The following is a 20,628-nucleotide window of genomic DNA, read 5'->3' as shown; positions in this document are numbered from 1 at the left end:
TTTAAGGAGTTCTCGTGCAGTTTGTCATATTTCTTTCAATGGAAATGCTCTCTGAAATTATGAATATTTGGCATCTTTAAATGAATAATATTGACCAACCCTCCAAGTGATATATCATACTCCAGAAATAGGGTTTATCACTATGAATTGGGGCGGTCGAGTATACAAGGAAGGGTTTCTAGGAATAATCCAGCAAAATCTTTAATGACAAGGAGAGCTGAAACAAGTGTCTGAGGTGGAAATTGTGGGAATTAAAGCGGCATAAATAAAAAATGACAATAAATAAAAGAAATGTAATAGAGAAACAGAGACAGACCCCAAAGAAGAGGATGGAAGAAGTGCATTTGGTTCAAGGATCACCTTAAGGTTCTAATGCATTAACTTTCTTTCCCTTGCTTTTAGATTTTTGGAAGCAATTGGGGCTTGTAACTATGCTAGGAATCATAACGTTGTACACATGTTGGTAGCATCAATCTGGCATCGGACTTAAAAATATCCATGGCATCTGCCACTTTCTGTCACCACTATCACCTAGAATTGGTTTATTCATTCACTAAACAAATATGTGTTGGGTTCCTATTATGTATGCAGCACTCTCAGAGAGGGTAGGGGTATAGCATTGAGATGGGGGAGAAGGTAAATATCCATCCTCTACTTAGTTGAGTTTTCATTCTGGAGGGAGAGAGAAAATAATACACATATAACAAAAGATAATTTCAGATAATGACAGATGCTCAGAAGAAATAAATTATATAACAGACGACCAGGGACAGTGTGTGCGTGTGTGTATACTTACACTAATTTAATGTGGATGGTAAGAGAAGAGATAACAAATGAGGTGACATTGAGTTGAGCCTTTAATGACAAGAATTGAATGACTAATTAACAGTCTGAAGGGTGGGCCTGACCCAGCTGCCAGGGGTGGGGGGCACCGTGGGCACGGGGAGCGCCCCTCAGAGTCTGCGAACCAGGGTGCCCAGGAAGTGGTCTTTCTTCGCCACCAGGGGTCCAGCCGGCGCCTGGCCTGCAGCACCCGTGGGCTCGCACTACTCCCAGCCGTTGTCCTTGATCATGTGGGCGAGCTCAATGATAAATTTTCCTTCCTTATATTTCTGACTGCTCTCAAAGGCATGTTGGTATTTCCAGCCCAGGACGGTTTTGCAGTTTTCACAGTAAATGTCCGAGACCGCGTGCAAGCCGGTGAGCAGGACTCGCTCCTCAGCCGGGCCGCAGCCCACATTCACCACAGAATTGAAGAGGTAGGCACGGCCCTGGCTTCCCTGGAAGCCCTTGGAGATGAGCTCATCGTGGTTGGCCAGGTGGGCCCTGCAGTGGAGACAGCTATACGTGCGATGGCAGTTTGGCAGGTAAGCTTGGAAGGTGTTGGATTTGCTCATCTGTACCAAGTCCGCCGGGTTTGCCTCGCTCAGGGCAGGGCCTGCACCGGAAGAATGGCAGTGAGCGGAAATGTCACCCGGGACGCCCTCTCCGCTCTGGCGCGCATGCCCATCAGCCCTGGCTGCTCGCGCAGCCCGGCTCTGGCGACCCCGGGCTAATGAACTGATTAACCCCAGGTGAATTTGCTGCGTCAGCAGGATGGTGTACCCCCTTCAGAAATAGGTTTGGCCTACTATGTTTGAGACAAAGAACAAAGATTTCCCAGAAATTGCCACAAGACTGAAGAAAAAAATTATGTCATTCCAGTCATTTATTATAAAACAATGAAGGATTTATAATTATGACCTGGTAGATATTGGGAATATGGATGAAACTGCCATGATTTTTGATCTTCCAAGCAGCAGAACTGTGGCAAGTTTAAGAAAAAACACCATTTTTTGCAAAACCACAGGAAATGAAAAAACACTTCACAATTGTCCTATCATGTTTGGCTAATGGAACTAAGCTGCGTCCTGTCATTATTTTTAAAAGAGATACCTTGCCTAAAAAGATCAATTGTCCCACCAAGAATTACTGTGTGTGCACATGTTAAAGGCTGGATAGATGAAGACAGAACCAAAAAAATGGCTGGAAGGAATTTGGAACCGACGACCAGGAGCAGCCTTAAAGAAAAAGTCATCGTTACTTGTTTGGGATATGTTCAGAGACCACCTACCGGATGGCATAAAAAAATTGGCAAAATCTAGTAAAATTACGGTACTTTAGCCATTATTCCAGGTGGGCTTACATCTGTACTGCAGCCCCTGGATGTATCTTTGAATAAACCTTTTAAAGACTGCGTGCGAAGGATGTGGCATGAATTGATGTCATCTGGTCAAGCCAGATTAACAAAAGGGGGAAATCTCATGAAGCCTGACATAGAGTTAATAGCAAAGTGAGTTCGAGATGCATAGGAAGACATTCTAGAAGACATGGTGCGACGTGCCTTCCAGAAATGTATGGATGGCAGTGAAGACTGCACTTTGAAAATGACAGCAGTGATTGTGATGACGGCGATCTCAGTGAGGACAGCGTCTATGATGACCTCACACCAGCTGAAGCTCTGCATTGGGATGCGGATGATGATGATGTATCCAGTTTTCAAGGATTTTAACTCTTTATATTTTAGCTTGGTTGCTGATTGAGCTCAAGGAATAATACTCTTAAGGTATCATTTTTGATACCTTATTGTTTTTGTTGAACCTATTTTCAACTTACTGTGCTGGTTTACTAATGTTAAATGACTTGTCCTTTTATTTATGTTTCTTATTTAAAATAAATATTTAAACACATTACCCCACTGATGTCTCAATTTTAGTAATTTTATTTTCATTTGTTTTGATTATTGAAATTCACCAATAGCTTCTGCATTTTCTACTCTAGGCTTATACTCGAGTCAATGAGTCTTTCTGGTTTCCCAGGTAATAATTAGGTACCTCAGTTTATACTCAGGTTGGCTTATATTCAAATATATCCGGTAGTTCTCACAAGGAATCAGTGGCTGAAGGTGTCTTAAAGCAGACAGTCTTATGTCACAAATAGATATGAAAATAAAATAAGTGTGTCTAGTAAGATCAAATTTTTATGTGGTAATTTGTGATCAAGGATATTTGAAAAGTATAAACTGGTTATTCACCTCAAGGATTTGATATAAGAGTGTGTTCTATTTTGTTTGGGGAGTGATGGAAGATTAACCATTATTTATGGTCCTTCTTTGTTTCTGTATCAATATATTAGGATACTGAGAACTTTAAAAGAAATAAAATTCATAAACTTTATTCAAGTCTTTATTTCTAACCAGCCAGTTGTTTCATTTAAATGGTGTTTTATTCACTGTTTCAATACTAGCTCTGGCCTTTAACCTATCCTTGCTGGGGGCTTGAAACATTTCTTAACCTGTAGCAATGTCATAATATGTAGATGCAACAATGACTACTATCAAGTTAATTCACGACTAAAAGTGGTTCTTAAAACACTTCTAAATAACATTTTAGGCACAAACACTGCAATAGTTCTATTGTTGAACTGGAGCAATTTTAAGAGCTTGACTCACTGGAATCTTTAAACACAATTTTGAGCCTGTTGCCCCATTTTGATAATGTCAGCTTGATGTCTTCCCAATTAAGTGTTTTCATGACATGTCAGATCTATTGTCTTATCCAGATTTTCCCCCTTTCCCATGTATTAGAAGATCATAGCTATAAAAATTTCATCCTATATAGCATTTGAATGTTTTGTAGTGCTCAAAGATCTACTTTCTCAGAATCTCTAGGAAAAGTCGATTCTAGATATAGTGCTCACATCTTTTCCCTGTCTACCTTACTCTTCCACACAAGCACCACATCACACTGCAGCCTTCAAACATTATCTGGCAGAAAACAATCAGAATCTGAAATTTAATTTTTACAGCAGTAACATCTCTTTCAGTGTCTAGTACTAATAGAAACATTGTAGTGTTGACTTATTAATTCCTATGTGAAGATTGGGAGAAAGATGAGGCTTTCTACTCCCATGAAGATTTACAGTCTCAGAAACCCACAGGGGTAGTTCCACACTGTCCAATAGGGTCACTATGAGTCAGAATAAATTAAATGGTAGTAAGGGAGGGAGTGATGTGAGTATTTCACATGGCTTCTACTTCCACAAGGAGAAATATGGAGCTTTCTACTTCCATAAACAGTTACAGTATCAACAACTCACAAGAGAAGTTCTACTCTGTCCTACAGGGACACTATCAGTCAGTATTGACTCAATAGCAATGAGTTTGATTTGTTTTTCCTGCTTCCAGGAAGGTGCTGTTCATTAACAAACAGTATCATGACTAAAGAGGCCTATTGAAAGGATATTTTGGATGTTGTCAATGTGAAATCTCACCCCAAATACAAAAAATGGGGGTTGGTTTTTTTAAAATAAATTTTAAAGAGTGGCCATTAAGAATGTTGTTGGTGAATTCTGCTTCACAATGATAGGAAGAGCCGACATCGAAGGATCAAAAAGCACCATTGCTATGAACGCTTGGCCGCCACAAGCCAATTATCCCTGTGGTAACTTTTCTGACACCTCCTGCTTAAAACCCAATTGGTCAGAAGGATTGTGAGGCAAAAAAAAAAAAAAAAAAAGAGGACCTGATGCAGAGGCCTTAAGTGGAGAGCAAATGCTTTGAGAGTGATTAGGGCAAAGAATGTACGGATGTGCTTTATACAATTGATGTATGTATATGTGTGGATTGTGATAAGAGTTGTATGAGCCCCTAATAAAATATAAAAAAAGAAAAGAAAATGATTAGGGAAAATAATGTACAGATGTGCTTTATACAATTGATGTATGTATATGCATGGATTGTGATAAGAGTTGTATGAGCCCCTAATAAAATGTTAAAAAAAAAAAGAATGTTGTTGGACTGACCCCATCACACTGGGGCAAACGCCAGGGGCAGGCAACAGATCAGCAAGGGGAACAAAGTAATGAAGTCCCCAGGGAATACAAAAAATAGACTTGACGACAGAGTGTGACACCCCATCAGATTCAACTGGAAAACGCTCCTAAAGGTCCGAAAACAGGCCTGGAACTATTTATAGGCTTTACCTTTTTTGTCATTGGCTTTCTTTTTGTTTTTAGTGGTGGTGGTTTTCTCTTCCTTTGTTGTTTTGTTTTTGTGCTTATTAGTGTTTCTGCCTGTTTATCTAGATAAGACAGGAAAGATAAACAGTTCTGAGAAGAAAACAACAGCAGGACCAACAGTTCCAGGGGAACATGGGAGACAGGGAGGTGGGAGAAAGAGGTCAACTAACCCAGGGACAAGGGGATGACAAAAGAACTAAAATCGGTGGAGAGGAGGGTGTAAGATGCCTAGTGGGGCTTAATCAAGGGCAATGTAACAGCAAGGAATTACTGAAACCCAAACAAAGGTCAAACATGATAGTGGGACAAGATGAAAGTAAAAGGAAATAGAGGAAAGAACTAGAAGTCAAAGGACATTTATATATGTTTAAATACAGGAATGTACATATGTAAATATATTTTATATAAAGATAGGGGAATAGCTCTAGGTACTTATATTTATATGCTAAGTATTAAGGTAGCACATGGACATTGGGCCTCTACTCAAGTACTCCCTGAATACAAGAACACTTTGTTTTAATCTGGCATTCTGTGGTGATGCTCACCTTCCTGAAATGATTACTGAAGATGAAATGGGTACCTAAGCAAATGTGGTTAAGAAAAATTATGATACCCACATATAGCATCTGGGTGTCTTAAAGGCTTGAAGATAAGTAAGTGTCCATCCAGCTGAGAAGCAGCAGACCACATGGAAATAGTACACTAGCCTGTGTGATCATGAAGTATCTATGGAATCAGGTGTCAGACATCTAAGACCCAGAACAAAGTCATACAAATGTGAATGAGGGGTGTGTGTGCATATGACAGAGTGGAGACCCAATGTCCATCTGTAGACAATTAGACATCCTCTTATAGAAAAGTCACAGGGAAGAGATGAGCCAGTCAGGGTGTAGTATAGCACCGAGGAAACAAACTTTCCTCTAGTTCTTTAATGCCCCCCCCACTATCATGACCTCAATTCTACCTTACAAATCTGACTAGACAAGAACATGTACACTACCACAGCTAAGTGAGCCTGCAACACAGGGAATCCAGGACAGATAAGCCCCTCAAGACCAATGAGAATAGGGATACCAGGAAGGTAAAGGGAAGGTGGGGGAGAAAGGGAGAATCGATCACTCGGATCAGTATATAACCCCCTCCCAGGAGGATGAACAACAGAAAAGTGGGTGAGGGGAGACAGTGAATGATGTAAGATATGAAAATAGTCATTTATAATGTACTGGGGATTCATGAGGGAGGGAGGGTGGGAGAGGGAGGTTGAAAAAAGAGGAGCTGATCTCAGGGGCTCCAGTAGAAGGAAAATGCCTTGAAAATGATGATGGTAACATTTATACAAATATGCTCGACACAATGGATGACTGTATGGATTGTGATAAGAGCTGCAAGAGCCCCCAATAAAAGTATTTAATAATAAAGGAAAAGAAAAGAATGGTGTTGGATGTGTCTGTGTTCACATCTCAGTTTAGCTAGTTACCAGCTATGTGACTAGGCAAGTTATCTGAGTTTTTGAACCTCAAAATCTTCTTCCATAAAGGACTATGGTAGGTCCCTCTGATGGGCAATTGTGTGGTTGGTTTTGATAATAAATGTAAAGTAACACATTGTGAGGCAAAATAGACATATTCCATAAATAAACTAAGTGCCAGCATGTCAAGTCCAACTCATAGCAGCCTAAGTAGGACAAAGTAGAATTACCCCTGTGTGTTTTGAGAGAGTAACTCTTTCCAGGAGAACACATCTTTCTCCTGCGGAGCAGCTGGCAGATTCAAAATGTTGCCCTTGTGATTAGCAGTCCAATGCGTAACCCACCAGGGCTCCATACTTATACGCCAGTATTGCTGCAGGTGGAATCCCAGATCAGCCAAGGCACCTCAAAGGGATAGAGCCTCATTACAATAAGGGAAGCTTAGTGACCTTAGAATGACAAGGAGACAACAAGGATCATCTCTATAAATTGCCCAGTGTTATGGTTCCCAGGGAACTGACTCATTCCTCATGGCAAGAGGTGAAGTGGGCTCAGTGGAATGCCAGGACCTAGGCCTCAGGGACTGATTTAGGTCTTAAAACGTTTTGTTTCCAAAGTGAGAAAAAGCGGGGGTCGTGTCCTTATTAAATGCCAAAAATCAAAACAAAAAAGACAAAGACCATTTATTGAGTTTAAAGTGTGAGAACAGAATCTGGGACAAGAGATGAAAAGAAAGAGTAGAGTAGGGCAAAATTTGGAGCTGGGAAACAGGAGAACAGGAGAAAGGTGAAAGAACTGAATTGAACACTAGAAATAGAGTATTCACAGCTTATCGTATGAGCTTTTGGCCGTGGATTACTGACATGATCTAAATGTGTATGGTTAGTTGCATAGCACGTGCTTAGAAGGGTCATAGTCATGTCTTTGCAAGATGCCTCATCGCCAAAATCCAAGCAAAGATGCTATTTATGAAATGGGTACAAGAGTCTGTTTGTAGAGGAGATGTAGTTTTGCCAATGACATCAAAACTCTCATAAATTAAAGGTATCCACCAACTTCCTACTTCATTTTAATGTCTTGTATTGGATCCATAAAACTATGGAGTTTTTTATTGAGTTCATTAATCGTGATGGAAATTAGTCTCTTCTCCCCCTCCCTTCTGTTCACATTTTAAAAATGTGATTGGCTTTTAGTTGTTGTGGGAGAAAGGAGCCAATTCAAGAAATAGCCCAGTTCTTATTTCTGCTAACTCTGCCTTTCATGGTTTCTGCGCTTTCATCAAGTGTCCTGCTGTTCATAATGTTTTCACTGGCCAACATATTTTAGAAGTATATCACTAAGTCCTTCTTCCTAGGTTTGTCTTTGTCTGGAATCTCTGCTGAAAACTGCCCACTGTAGTTGATCCTACTGGTATTTGAAATATTGGTAGCATTGTTTCCAACAATATTCAAGCCAGTACAACACGACAAGCTGTGCACTGCCAGAAGACTGAATCAATCTGTCTTGGAAGTCAGAATATGCCTGAGAAGTCAGAGTGGCAAGACTTTATCTCACTTTTTTTTTAGTTATCTTCTCAGGAGAGATTAGTCTCTGCAGAAGTAAATCATGTTTAGGAAAGTAGACAGTCAGCTAAAAAGAGGAAATTGAAATGGACTGGCACAGTGGTTTCAGCAATTCACTCAAAAATAGCAATAACTGTGTGGATAGCACACGTTGGGCAGTGTTTCCGTCTCTTGTACGTAGGGTCCCTATGAATCGAAATCGACTCAGTCACCTAACAACGATAACAATATCATGTCCTCTCTCAGTCTTTAGCTTTTGAGTTATTAAAAAAATCATACTTAGAACAATTTATTTGGCAGCTACCTAGTAATCCCAGTTTTACGTTCCTGGATAGACATTTCTGACCTACTTTACATCCAGCCCTCAGTAACCCAGGCCATGTGCTATGAACTAAGGTGATCTTAGACTCTGTCCTTTCGTGGAACATAACATTGCTTACAGGCCATACCAGAAGGACTCACTGTGAAGCCCCCACTGCCCAGTGAATGAACTGGGCTTCGCTTCAAACTTACTTGTAGCCTTTGGACTCAACACTCAAACTTCTGGATGTGAGAAGAAACAGATGATGGCCACCCAAGGCTGTGGAACTGGCAGTCTCTAGACCTGGGTTAGGACCCCTTGCTTTGTGTGTGCCCTGTGAAAAGTGGCCAGAACCATCAGAGCTTTACTATTTTAAAGCCCTCCTTGCTTGACTATGACATTTATCAATCTTCTGGGCAAAGTTCTTTTCTTGTAATCGAAAGTTACTGGAAAATTTCCTCCATCTCCATTTCTTCTGGTCAATGTAAACAGTGTTCAATCATTTAAGATTTCAATCTGTATGAATCAGTAACTTATGGATTGTGTTTTGGAGCCAATCTATACTGGCATAATGTCTCAACAGTGCATTGAATTGTATGCATTTGCATAAATTAATGACACTATCAATAGATTTACCTTATACCCAAAAGGGATGATTGATGATGTTCTTATTCATAAAATATCGAGACCTCAAAATTAAACTAGAGGCATACATAATCCATAGACAAGTGAACGGATTTGGGGCTTGCACTTAATTTTAGCCCCCAATCCACAAACAATTAGTTCTTATAACACGGCCTTCTCACTCTTGTGAAGATATCACTGAAACGAACTCTGGTGACGAAAGCAGGTGGTGCCTGACTATTAATTGGAATAGTGTGTGGTGTCTTAAAAGTTTATATTTAAATCAACAGCAATCTAAATGAGGCATCGACTAAGTCCATATGGAATAAGCATACTAGCCTGTGATAAATGATAAAATCCAAATAAAAAACAGGGAGAGGTATCAGAGTTTAAATTGTGAACACCCAGTTTGCAGAAGGCTATGGAGGACAATAGGAACCTACCTCCGTCTGCAGGGTCCCTACACAGAATTAATGTCTGGTGGATCTCCTCTGACCCTAGTCGAGGGACTTGAACAATCCTGCTATCAGAAGACTGTCGTAAACTCAATTATGGAACATGGGATTGGGTTAAAATGTGGCCTGTTCATTTGGTCTCCCTATTGACCCAGTAGGGATTTGTTCTAGTATTCACTATTTTCTGCTTTTTTTCTTGACAAATACTTTTCCTTTGACTTATTTTAATATTATTGTTGGTCTTTTCTTCCTTTTTAAATATGTTTACTGTTTCCATTTGCAGGGGGAGGGGTATGTTTTCCAGTATACAAAGCACAGGATGGGTAGATGTATAGTGACAATAGTGGTGCAATGGTTTATTGGGTACAAAGTGGCGAAGTTGGGGGGAAATGGTGAGCAAGTAATGAATATGGGAGGGGGAGAATGTTCTGGAATCAACTGTGGTGATGTATATTCAATTCTTCAAATACAGCTGAACTATAGACATGTATGATATGAGAATAATATCTCAATAAAACGATTTGGAAAAATCATATTAGCACATTCTATTTGGCAGCTAACCCCTTTCCTTTGCTCAGCCCACCATCAAGAAGCAATACTTTTTGTTCATTTTTCTCAGTTCCCCATTTCCACTCCTCACCAATACCTAGTACCCACATAATTTACTTTTGTACTCATATATTGTCCTCATTTAGATATTTCATATAAATCTGATCATATTATACTTGTACCTTTGTTTCTAGATTAATATAGATTTTTCAAGGTTATCTATTTTATAGCATTGTATCAGAACCTCCGTTTTCTTTATGGCTGAATACTATAATTTATTTATCCATTCCTCTGTTGATGGGCACTTTGGCTGTTTTGACCTTTTGGCTATTGTCGCTAAGGCTGCAGTGAACATTGGTGTAAATATGGCTGTTTTAATGGCTGTCCTCAATTCTGTTAGGTTTATACATAAGAATTGAGTTATAAGAGTAATTCTGTATTAGCTTCTCAAAGAATCTCCTGTTTCTCCATTTTATATTCTTACCAGCAATGTACAAGGCATTCAATTTCTCCACATTTTCACCAACCCTTACTTGTTAGTTTCTGTATTTTGATAACAGCTATCCAAGTGGGTACAAAATGATATCTCGTTGTGGTTTTGATTTACATTTTCCTAATGAATAATATCTTTTGGTGTGCTTATTGGACATTTGTCTCCTTTGCATACATATTTATTGAAATTCTTTGGCCATTTTAAAATTTGATTCATTTTGCTTTTGAGTTGTAAGAATTCTCTATATATTCTGAATATTAATTGACATTCAGTTCTCAAATATTTTCTTCCATTATGCAAATTGTCTCTTCGCTTTCTTGATATCGTTCCTTGATGCATGAAATTTGGTCCATTTCAGTTTACCTCATTTTTTTCTGCTTTTAATATCTATCTATGAATTTATTACTTGAAAGAAGGTTCTGTTTTCTTCTTTGAGTTTTTTTGTTTTACCTCTGATATTTATGTCATTGATTGCTTTTGAATTAATTTTGTATAAGGTAGTGTGGCAGTTACATAATCTACTGTCAACTTGAACGAAGTGGTGGAGTCCAGTCTGTCCATCAGGTCATAGCCAATGAGGCCTCTGTGTGGGCATGGCCTTCTCTTGGGAATTCTGGGAACACCAGTCTTCCTCCCTGGAGGTAGGACACACACGCTCCCTGCGAGACATTCTTGATGACAAGCAACATGGAGCTAGGCTGAGAGAGCCAGAGCCCTGGAACTGGAGTAGTCACGGGGAGACACATGCCAGCGCTGAGATGCTTCCACCACCACTGGATCCACAGACTTTCCACCCACTGGCTTATGATCTTCCTTCATTTGGGGACATTGCATGAGTCTGAGGAGGAATTTTCAGACTGGTATTGGGCATATGGGCTAATATCAGACTTCTGGACTTGATCGGTATTAGGTGGGGATGTTTTCTTAATATATTATTATTTGTTGATATAAAGCTCTCTCTTACATATATATGAGTGTCTCTGGATTTGTTTCTCTAGTCTACCTGGACTAACACAGATAGGAAGTATTGATCCAATTTTATTATTTTTAATGGGATGATCCAGTGGTCTCAGCACTGTTTGTTGAAGGGATGGCTCTTCATTCACTGAATGGACTTGGCACCCATGTTGAAGTCATTTGATTATAGACATATGGGTTTATTTCTGGATTCTCAGTTCTTTTCCATTGGACTATATGTCTATCTTTATACCAGTACCATATTTTGTTTATTGCCATAGCTTTATAGTACACTTTCAAGGTGAGGAGCATGCATTTTCCTATGTTGCTGTTATTTATGGTTGTAAAGATCTTGTGACTATTCAGGGCCCCTTGCAATGAATTTTAGGTCTATATTTTGTGTTTCTGCTAAAAAGGCTATTTGAGTTTTTAATAGGAATTGTGTTGTAGCTGTAGGTTGCTTTGGGTAGTATTGGCATCTTAACAATATTAAGTCTTCTAATTCTCGAACACAGAATATCTTTCCATACATGCAGATCTCCTTAAGTTTCTTTCACCAGTATTTTATCACTTTCACTGTAAAGGCTTTTACGAACAGCAATATATTTTCAGGTCCCTATTATGTTCCCATACCAGTGTTAGGCATTGTGGGGGAAATAATTGGGTGAACAAATATTGTCTTCACTTAAAGTAAGTGTAATAATTTGTTAGAGATTATTTAGAGAGAGAAACATTTCAGAGGCGATTGTAAGTCATTTGTCAGATACTCTAGGTCAGTGGTCACATACATCAGACATTCCTGTGAAGTGTACAGATTCCTGAACTCCATGGAGTCTGCAAGTTATGGGCGAGGCCCAGGATTTTACATTTTTATTAGACTTCCTATATAAATCTGGTGCTGGGAGTCCCTAAGCCATACTTCAGGAAAGAGTAGGCTAGGTTATCTATGAACATGGGAGACATTTTGAGGAAAGCCTAGATGGGTGGGCATAATTTTGAAAGGAGGTAGATGAGTGGAGGAGCCTCATGGAAGGAGCGTCAGAGATGGGGCTGAAAATGGAGCATGTTGCAGAGACTGGAGAGTTGTTATTCGCCATAGGTGGGGTCTTTTTTCTTTGGGGTGACTTTGCTTTTCCTAGACACACAGAATGTATTCCCTAGCCTCCACACAGTGGATGGTGTCACTTTTACTGATTACTGGCCAATGGATGTGGAAAGAAGTTATGTGTGCCATTTTAAAACCTGGCCGAAGAAAATCTCCCGTGTGAGCTATTGTTTCTCTTCCTTCACCTACTTGCTAGATGTTGATGCTCAGGGTGACCATAGAATTGGGGTCATGAAGATGTACAAACTCTCACCAGTGTGAGTACATGAATGATTGTGCAACGTTCTCTCACAAATAAGGAGCATCTGTATTGTAGATAATTTGAGGAAACACTTTTATTATGTTACGCTTTGAGGACCAGGATAACCAAGGCAAAGAATTTTCAGGGGCAATCATATTTGATTTTTCTTTGGCACTCACCACAACAAAGAATGAATGCATAGGCATCAGTGTTATATATGATCATCCAGGTAATTGTCTCATGAATCACATCAGCATTTTCAAGATGCTTTATGGCTATTTCTCTGTGACCCTTAATAATCAGGACTCCTCATTAGACATTTCCTTACTCGTAAATCCCTTTGCCAAGAAGTAGATGATCTTAAAATGAATACGTAACTGCAATAGGGAGTAGAGTTTCTTTGGACACTTCTAAACCTTCTTGGATAAGGCAAAGGTAGCTGAAAGCATATTAGCATGCATTAGAAAGGACTTAATTCATCTCCCGCCCACATCCTGCCTTTCTCCTGCTCCACACCTGCCTAAGGGCTCCTGGGAAGTAGGTTGGCTGGCTGCAATTAAACTTGAGCGCCTCCTGAAGCACTTGGTAAAAAACAGCTTTGGCATAACGATGCTCTTGCTCCTGCTCCACAGAAGGGAGCAAGAGGAGCGGAAAAAACATTAGCAATTGACTTAGAAACATGTGAAAGTCTTGTCATTTGAATTCTCATAATTAGGTGGTTGCTTAATTGTTCCTGGTAAAAGTGTCCTAGGTATGTCCCCACCTCCCAGAATCTATCATTTTAATATTTAATGAGCATTTTCTAGTTGGGAACAATAACCTTCTTTCAGTGGCATAGGTGTCACCTGGCCCTATCCCATTCATAGTCCATTTTGCCAGACACTCTCTCTGCTCTCTGCTTTTCAAGCATGGTTGTGGCAGAACCCTGCTGACAACTCATCTGCAACTGGCTTGTGATCTAGAGCTATCTTACTATTAGATGCTGTGAGTTGGAGATCACTGTGCTACCCTGAGTTTCCTCTGACCGGCTGTGTCTTTCCATGACCTGATGACAATGCCTAGAATTTTCATTATTGGAGTAACTCTTTCAGGTCCTGAATATTATCTTCCAAATTTTTCCATTTAAAATGCTAGCACACATGACTGTATTAGCATTGCACAGAAAATAAGGCGTCTCTGGCTATCAGATAATATAGTGTCTGGGGTCTCATAAGCTTGTCTCCGAACAGGCAGTCAACCAAGTGAGATGTCCATTAAGTCCACATGGAAGAAGCACACCATCATCAGTCACCAAAGTAAATCATTTAATCTGAAGTCGAATAAGAGATTAGTATCAGAGCCTAAATGGTGAGTATTCGGTTTGCAGAAGGCTAAGGATGACAGTGGGAGCCCGAGATTCATTGGTGGGAACTCCATAGGAAAGAAGCCTCCGGCAAGCTCCTTCTATCCACAATTGAGGGATGGGAGGGAAGTGGTTGCTAAACAGAGTGCATTGGAGAGCTCACTTGAACCGTTGAAATCTTGTCCGTTGATTCCTTCTCTGGTGCATACTGGACCTAATCTGCTTTTCAACATTTCCTGTATTTTGTTTGTTTGTTTGTCTGTTGTTCATATTAACGTTTATCTCAGATGTGTAATGTCATTGGGGGGGTCACCCTCTTAAAGTTGTGTGATATGGTTTTTTCTGTTTTTTGATATATGAAACCCATGATTGATGAACCTATAGGGACAAAAAGCAGAATAAGGGTTTTGTTTTGGGTTTATTTGTTTGGGGAGGTAGGGGTATCCAACGGTGTAAAAGGAAAATGATGTCAAGGAATTCAGGAAGGAAAATAATGTTTAGAAATGGAGTGTGGTAGCAATTGTATAATACTGCTTGATATGATTGAACTATGGAATGATATGCTATTGACCTCCAATTAACAGTACATTTTGAAACAGAAAATAGAGCATCAGTAGAATGATATACAAGACACAAATCAAAACCAACTGAATAAGGTGTTCCTGAGCATCTCTGGGGCCAGGAAGTTGGGGAAAGTGAATGTTGGGCCCTATCTTGAGGAGTCTCCAGAAGACTGTATTCTACAGAGGACCAGCAACCGTGGGAAGCCATAGACTTTAAAGGGAGGGATGGAATTTTGAATGAAGCAGAAAAGAATAGAAAAGGAAGACGGGATGAGAAGCTGAAAATGGAAATAAAGAAGGAGAATTAAAAAAAAACAACAACAACTATGAGGGCAACAGACCAAGCGCTATCCTTGGGCAGAATTACTGGGAAGAATAACAGAATAGCAGAATACATCCCTGGCCTGCAACACTAGAAAGAGTTAAAACCATTTGTCTCATTCTCTCCATGAAACCACGTACAACTCTTACCCTCATTACCTCAGTAACCCACTTTTCCTTTGAACTATAAACCATGCAACATTTAATGTGACTCGTTGCTTGACTTCTTAGTATCTCCGTGGAATCTTCTGAGGTCATCAGGCAACAAGCCAGACTCCCTTTAAGGCTCATACCATTAGTTTCCTGGAGCGGGACCTGGTGATACTAGATAAGCAATTCAGATGCAAACTTTCCATGAAAATACAAGACTATGTTGCTGTCAGGTGCATTTCATTTGGTTTTGCCTCAGAGGGACCTTATAAGATAGTGGAACAAAACACTGCACTGTTCTCACAATTCTTGCATTTGAGTCTATTGTTGGTTGAATGTCTTCAGCTGTTTATTTTAATTTTCAGTTGTGCCCCATCAGCAAATGAAGGGCCTAAAGGCTTTGCTCCATCTTCATCACTACTATGTACTCTAGTTTCAGGAAGCAACTCTTCCCTAGCCATAATTTGAGTGCCTTCTCATCTAGTAGTTTTTGTGATGGTATGCCGATGCTATTCCAAGGCTTTCACTGGCTAATCCCTCAGAAGTTATCAGTTTATTCTCTCTTCATAGTCTTTTCTTAGCCTGGAAGCTCTGCTGAAACCTGGGTGCCCTGCAACCACCTTACCCAGTAGATCAAAATGACAGTGGAGTGAGTATCTAAGATAATAGGCACTGTCATATGTAGTTGGAGATAAAAGCTTATTCCCCAACTAATGTCTATCAATCCTGATGAACCCTGTGCTGACATTTCTCTTCTCTCTAAAGTTCCTTTTGTTAATTAATGGATGACTTCTTAGGAAATATTGGCAACTCAGAATAATGGTTATTGAGCCTGGCAAGTAAACTGGGCTTGTGTTTTATTTTTAGTTGTCAATGATAATTGTTACTATCATTGTTGTTACTGTTACTTTGAACAAAATGGTTCTGTAATCTATTCAGGGTCTCAGTGTCACAGTTATGTCCATGAAAAATTAGGATGAGAATAGGATACCATTATAAAAAGATACTAATCTCATGTTCTTCATTAATAGCTATTAGCCCCTATCTGTAAGGATATTATTCTTAGTAGATACATGTCCCTGTCAGAGATAAGCAGAGTGGTATGCAAAAGGTTAATTTATATTCCGGGAGCTTGTTGCCAACATAAGAACCACAGAAACCTGAAGATCTATGTTGTCTTTATATCAGGATCTACTTTCTTATTTTAATTTTCAGTACTTTATTGACTCTACCTTTGGCTTAACTCAAGCAATAGAATCTTGCACTCAGATGAACACAAAAAAAGAGAGTCACAGTTTAGCCACCATGTATTTATATATTGCTAGGATGAAAGAGACTTTTGCCTGTCAGGGAAATATAAGCATTATGCTCCTATGTGAATATTTATTACTTGCCTGTCTGGAAAAGGTTACAGAAATTTACCTTTGGGGATAATACTTGGAACATTTCTTTTTCTCTCTCTCCTACTCAATTTCTTAAAAATGGGCCTCTTCTGGTAATGCAGCTGTAATTTCCTTTGGAAGTTCACCTGGCACAAATACACGATGAAGGCAAATTCCCATCATGATAAAAATATTGCAGGATCCCCCCCCCTGGAATGAATATAGAATGTTTTCCTTTGGTTTATGTGTGCTTGAAGCAATGTGAAATGTTACAAGTTGACTTGGAGCGTCCTGATATGTCAGTTCACTATGGACCTTCTTAAGGCTGCAGCTAGGAGACCTAATCAATCTCCTTGTTGGATTCTAGGCCTGTTCAAGAAAATTGGGAATGGAGTTATATTTTGGGGAGTTGCATATAACTTGTAAATGATAAATCTGGAAGAGAGGAAAATCTACCTTGCCTGTGAGTGCCCAGTGTATCAGATCATAGGCAGACTGAGCAATTAAGCAAATATACTGATGCTGGGAGCATATTGGTTAATTTTCAAGGTGATACACAGATTGATGGCTGCCCACTGATTCATGTAAGAACTGTGCCATGAATTGCTGCTCTAGTGACCATCAGCCTCAAAACCCTCTCCAATTCAGCCTTTACTATCCCCACTTTTCATCAGAGTTTTAGCTAGGCCACCAGCATTTCATTATATTTTGCTGTGTTGCTCCCAGTTGATGTCACTGTAAGCTGCTATCTCTTTCATATAAATTTATTGATATAGGCAGAACAATCAATGGAGTGTTCACCAGCGAACAAAGACCAACAACTATAGTTACCCTGGAGAAGTAAGCTGACCTGAACCAAGGACCAGAACTAGTATAGACTATACCTTGACAAGATCAAATTAACAGCAGAAATAATAGGGCCTTAGATTCTTACAACAATAATGTTGTTAGCTGTCCTTGAGTCAGATCTCTCAGTGTCACTATCTATGTACATCAGAACAAAACATTGTTTAGTCTTGTACCATTCTCACAATTGTTTCAGCCTATCTTTGCTGCAAGTGTTTCGATCCTTCTGGCAGAAATACTTGCTCTTTTGTTGTTGTTGTTGTTGTTAATCCCCTACTTTAACAAGCATGATGCTTTTCCGGGATCTGGTTTCTCCTAATTATATGCCCAAAGTATATGTGACCCATCCCACCATCTTCCCTTCTAACGAGCATTCTGGCTATACTTTCTCCAAGACAGACTTGTATGTTCTTCTGGCATGGTATTTTCATTATTTTTGCAAACATTGTAATTCAAAAGCACAATTCTTCTGTGGTATTACTTATTAATTTCCAGCTATCACTTTTATGCAAGGTGATTGAAAATATCATAACTTGAACCCATTGCACCTTAGTCTCAAAGCAACCTCTTTGCTCTTTAACATTCTAAAGATGTCTTGTGCAGCAAATTTGTCCAATGTAAGAAAACTATTTGACTTTTTAAATGCTCTTTCGATGAACATTGATTGTGGGTCCAAGTAGAAGAAAGTCTTTGGCGACTTGCGTCTTTTCTTCATTGTCTCTTTGCTCAGTTGTGAGGATTTGCGGTTTTCCCACATTGAGTTGTAATCCATATAGCTGAATGTAGTCATTGATCTTTATCAGGAAGTGTTTCTAGCCTCTTTGGCTTTCAACTAAACAAGATTGTGTCGTGAGCATACGGCATATTGTCAATGAAACTTCCTCCAATGCTGATGCCTAATTCTTCTTCATATAGTTCAGCCTCTCAGATAATTTGCTCAGCATACAGATTAGATAAACTTAATGAAAGTATGTAAATCTCGTGCACACCTTTCTTCATTTTAAAGACACATTATATTCTGTTAGCCCTTGCCCATGCTAACCTTGTTCGTGCACAACATTTTTATGAATACAGTGAACTGTTCTCAAATTCCTATATTTTGAAATGCTAGCCACAGGTTGTTTTGACCTACATAGTGGAATATATTTGCACAATCACTAAAAAACAGAAGTAAACCTCTTTCTGGTATCTACTACTTTCAGCCAAGATCCATCTGATATCAGCCATGATATCCCTCAATCTCTGTCCGCTTCTGAATCTGGCTTGAATATCTGGCAGCCCTCTGTACTGCTACAACTGCTTTGGAGTGATTTACAGCGGTTTTTTTTTTGGTACTTTGTGGAATGTTAATTATATTATTCAATAATCTCTGTATTCTGCTCAATCACTTTTATTTGGAATGGGCACACAAATATAGCTCTTCCAGTTCATGGGTCAAGTAGCTTCCTTCCAAATTGCTTGGCATACATTAGTGAGTGCTTCCAGCTTTGCATCTATTTGTTGAAGCATTTGATTAATCTGCTAAAAAATTCCTAGAGGCTTACTTTTTGCTAATATCTTAAGTGCAGTTTGGACCTCTATACCATTGGTTGTTGTTCGTATGTTACCTCCTGAGATGGTTGGACATTGATCAATTATTTTTGGCACCTTGGCTCTGTGTTTTTCTTCTTCTTTCTGATGCTTTCTACGTATGTACTATATTTTCCCCTCCCCCACTTCCATATGCAATATTTTGCCCATAGAATTCTGCGTGGGTGAAATGTGAACTTGCAATAATAATAGGTGCATTTATTAAACTCTTAGTATGTATTAGACACTGGTGTTTGCATTTATTAGTCTAAACAACCCATACTTATGAAGACTTCTGTTCCTAAAAGTCCTTCCGAAGTTTATTCAAATGGAAGTTGAATATATCTTTTGTGTTTAGTTTTCATCATCATTTACTTTTTCTATACATATCTTCACAAATCCAGCAGTGTTTTTGATAGTAAGTCATAACACTGAAGATCTACAAATGAACATATGATAATGATAAAATCAGGTAAGTAAGCACTACAACATGGAAAAAATCTTTCTTTTGATGTTTATGTATTTCCTTTTTTTAATCATTTTATTATTAGGGGTTCATACAACTCTTATCACAATCCATACATACATCAATTGTGCAAAGCACTTTTGTACATTCATTGGCCTCATGATTCTAAAAACACTTGCTCTCCACTTATTGTGAATTGTTTGAAAGAAACTTATTGTGAATTGTTTGAAAGTCTATGGACAGGTCAGAACTTTCACATCAAGCAATTCATACACAGTTTGTTTCATCCTATTCATTGCAATCTCCTCAATTCATTGTAATTTCCATAACTTCTCCCACTTCCTCTGTTTCCGTTGTCTTTTAGTTCTATTTTCCACCAATATTTTGAAGCTCCCTATTATTACTACCCATATTACATACAAACAAACAAAATAGGGACACACACACAGATGCACAACTGGAGGTCACATATGAGGTTCATTGTAACGTGGAAATATCAGTATGGATAGCAATGCAATGTACAGGAAACCAAAATCCAAACGACTGGACCAAGAGCTATCATCATGTTGACTGGAGAAAAGATTGAGGTTGTCAAGGATTTCATTCTGCTTGGACCCATAATCAGTGCTCAAACAGAAGCTGAGAGATTAAATGAAGCGTGGCGTCGGGTAGATCTGCTGCACAAGACCGCTTTAACATGTTCAGGAGCAGGGAGGTCATTTTCAGGACTAAGGAGAGCCTGAATGAAGTCATGGTCTTTTCTATCATCTCATTTGCTAATGAAAGTTGGATTTTGAATAAGCCAGACCCAAAAAAAATCGTTGCATTTGAATTATGGTGCTGGTGAAGGATATTGACAGTACTGTGGACTGCCAAAAGAACAAACAAATTGGTCTTAGAAGAAAGCAAAACACACCACAGGCTGCAACTTAAAAAGAAAAGAAATATTGGCATAAGTTGACACTAAAGAGAGAAGAAAGTCTGCTGACCTTCCCACCCTCAAAGGAGATATAATAGAGAGCCAACTGGAAGGTCAATGCCAGAGAGAAGAAAATAAAAATCAGAAAGGCATGTCTGAAGATGATCTTCCCTTTCATCATTTATCTTAGTGGTTTGCCTTTCTTGGCAGAGCTGCCTCATTTGAGGGCAGAAGGGACAGGGATGGAAATCAGACCT

General features: G+C 39.2%; 1 pseudogene; it reads right to left on the bottom strand.

The window, feature by feature from the left end:
- Nucleotides 1-1,046: 1,046 nt before the first annotated feature.
- LOC142433699 (protein yippee-like 1 pseudogene) overlaps nt 1,047-20,628 on the bottom strand; it is a 34,950-nt pseudogene continuing 15,368 nt past the window's right edge.

The sequence above is a fragment of the Tenrec ecaudatus genome, chromosome X (assembly GCF_050624435.1).
Source record: "Tenrec ecaudatus isolate mTenEca1 chromosome X, mTenEca1.hap1, whole genome shotgun sequence".
NCBI lineage: Eukaryota > Metazoa > Chordata > Mammalia > Afrosoricida > Tenrecidae > Tenrec > Tenrec ecaudatus.
This window is presented reverse-complemented; position numbering and strand designations above follow the sequence as displayed.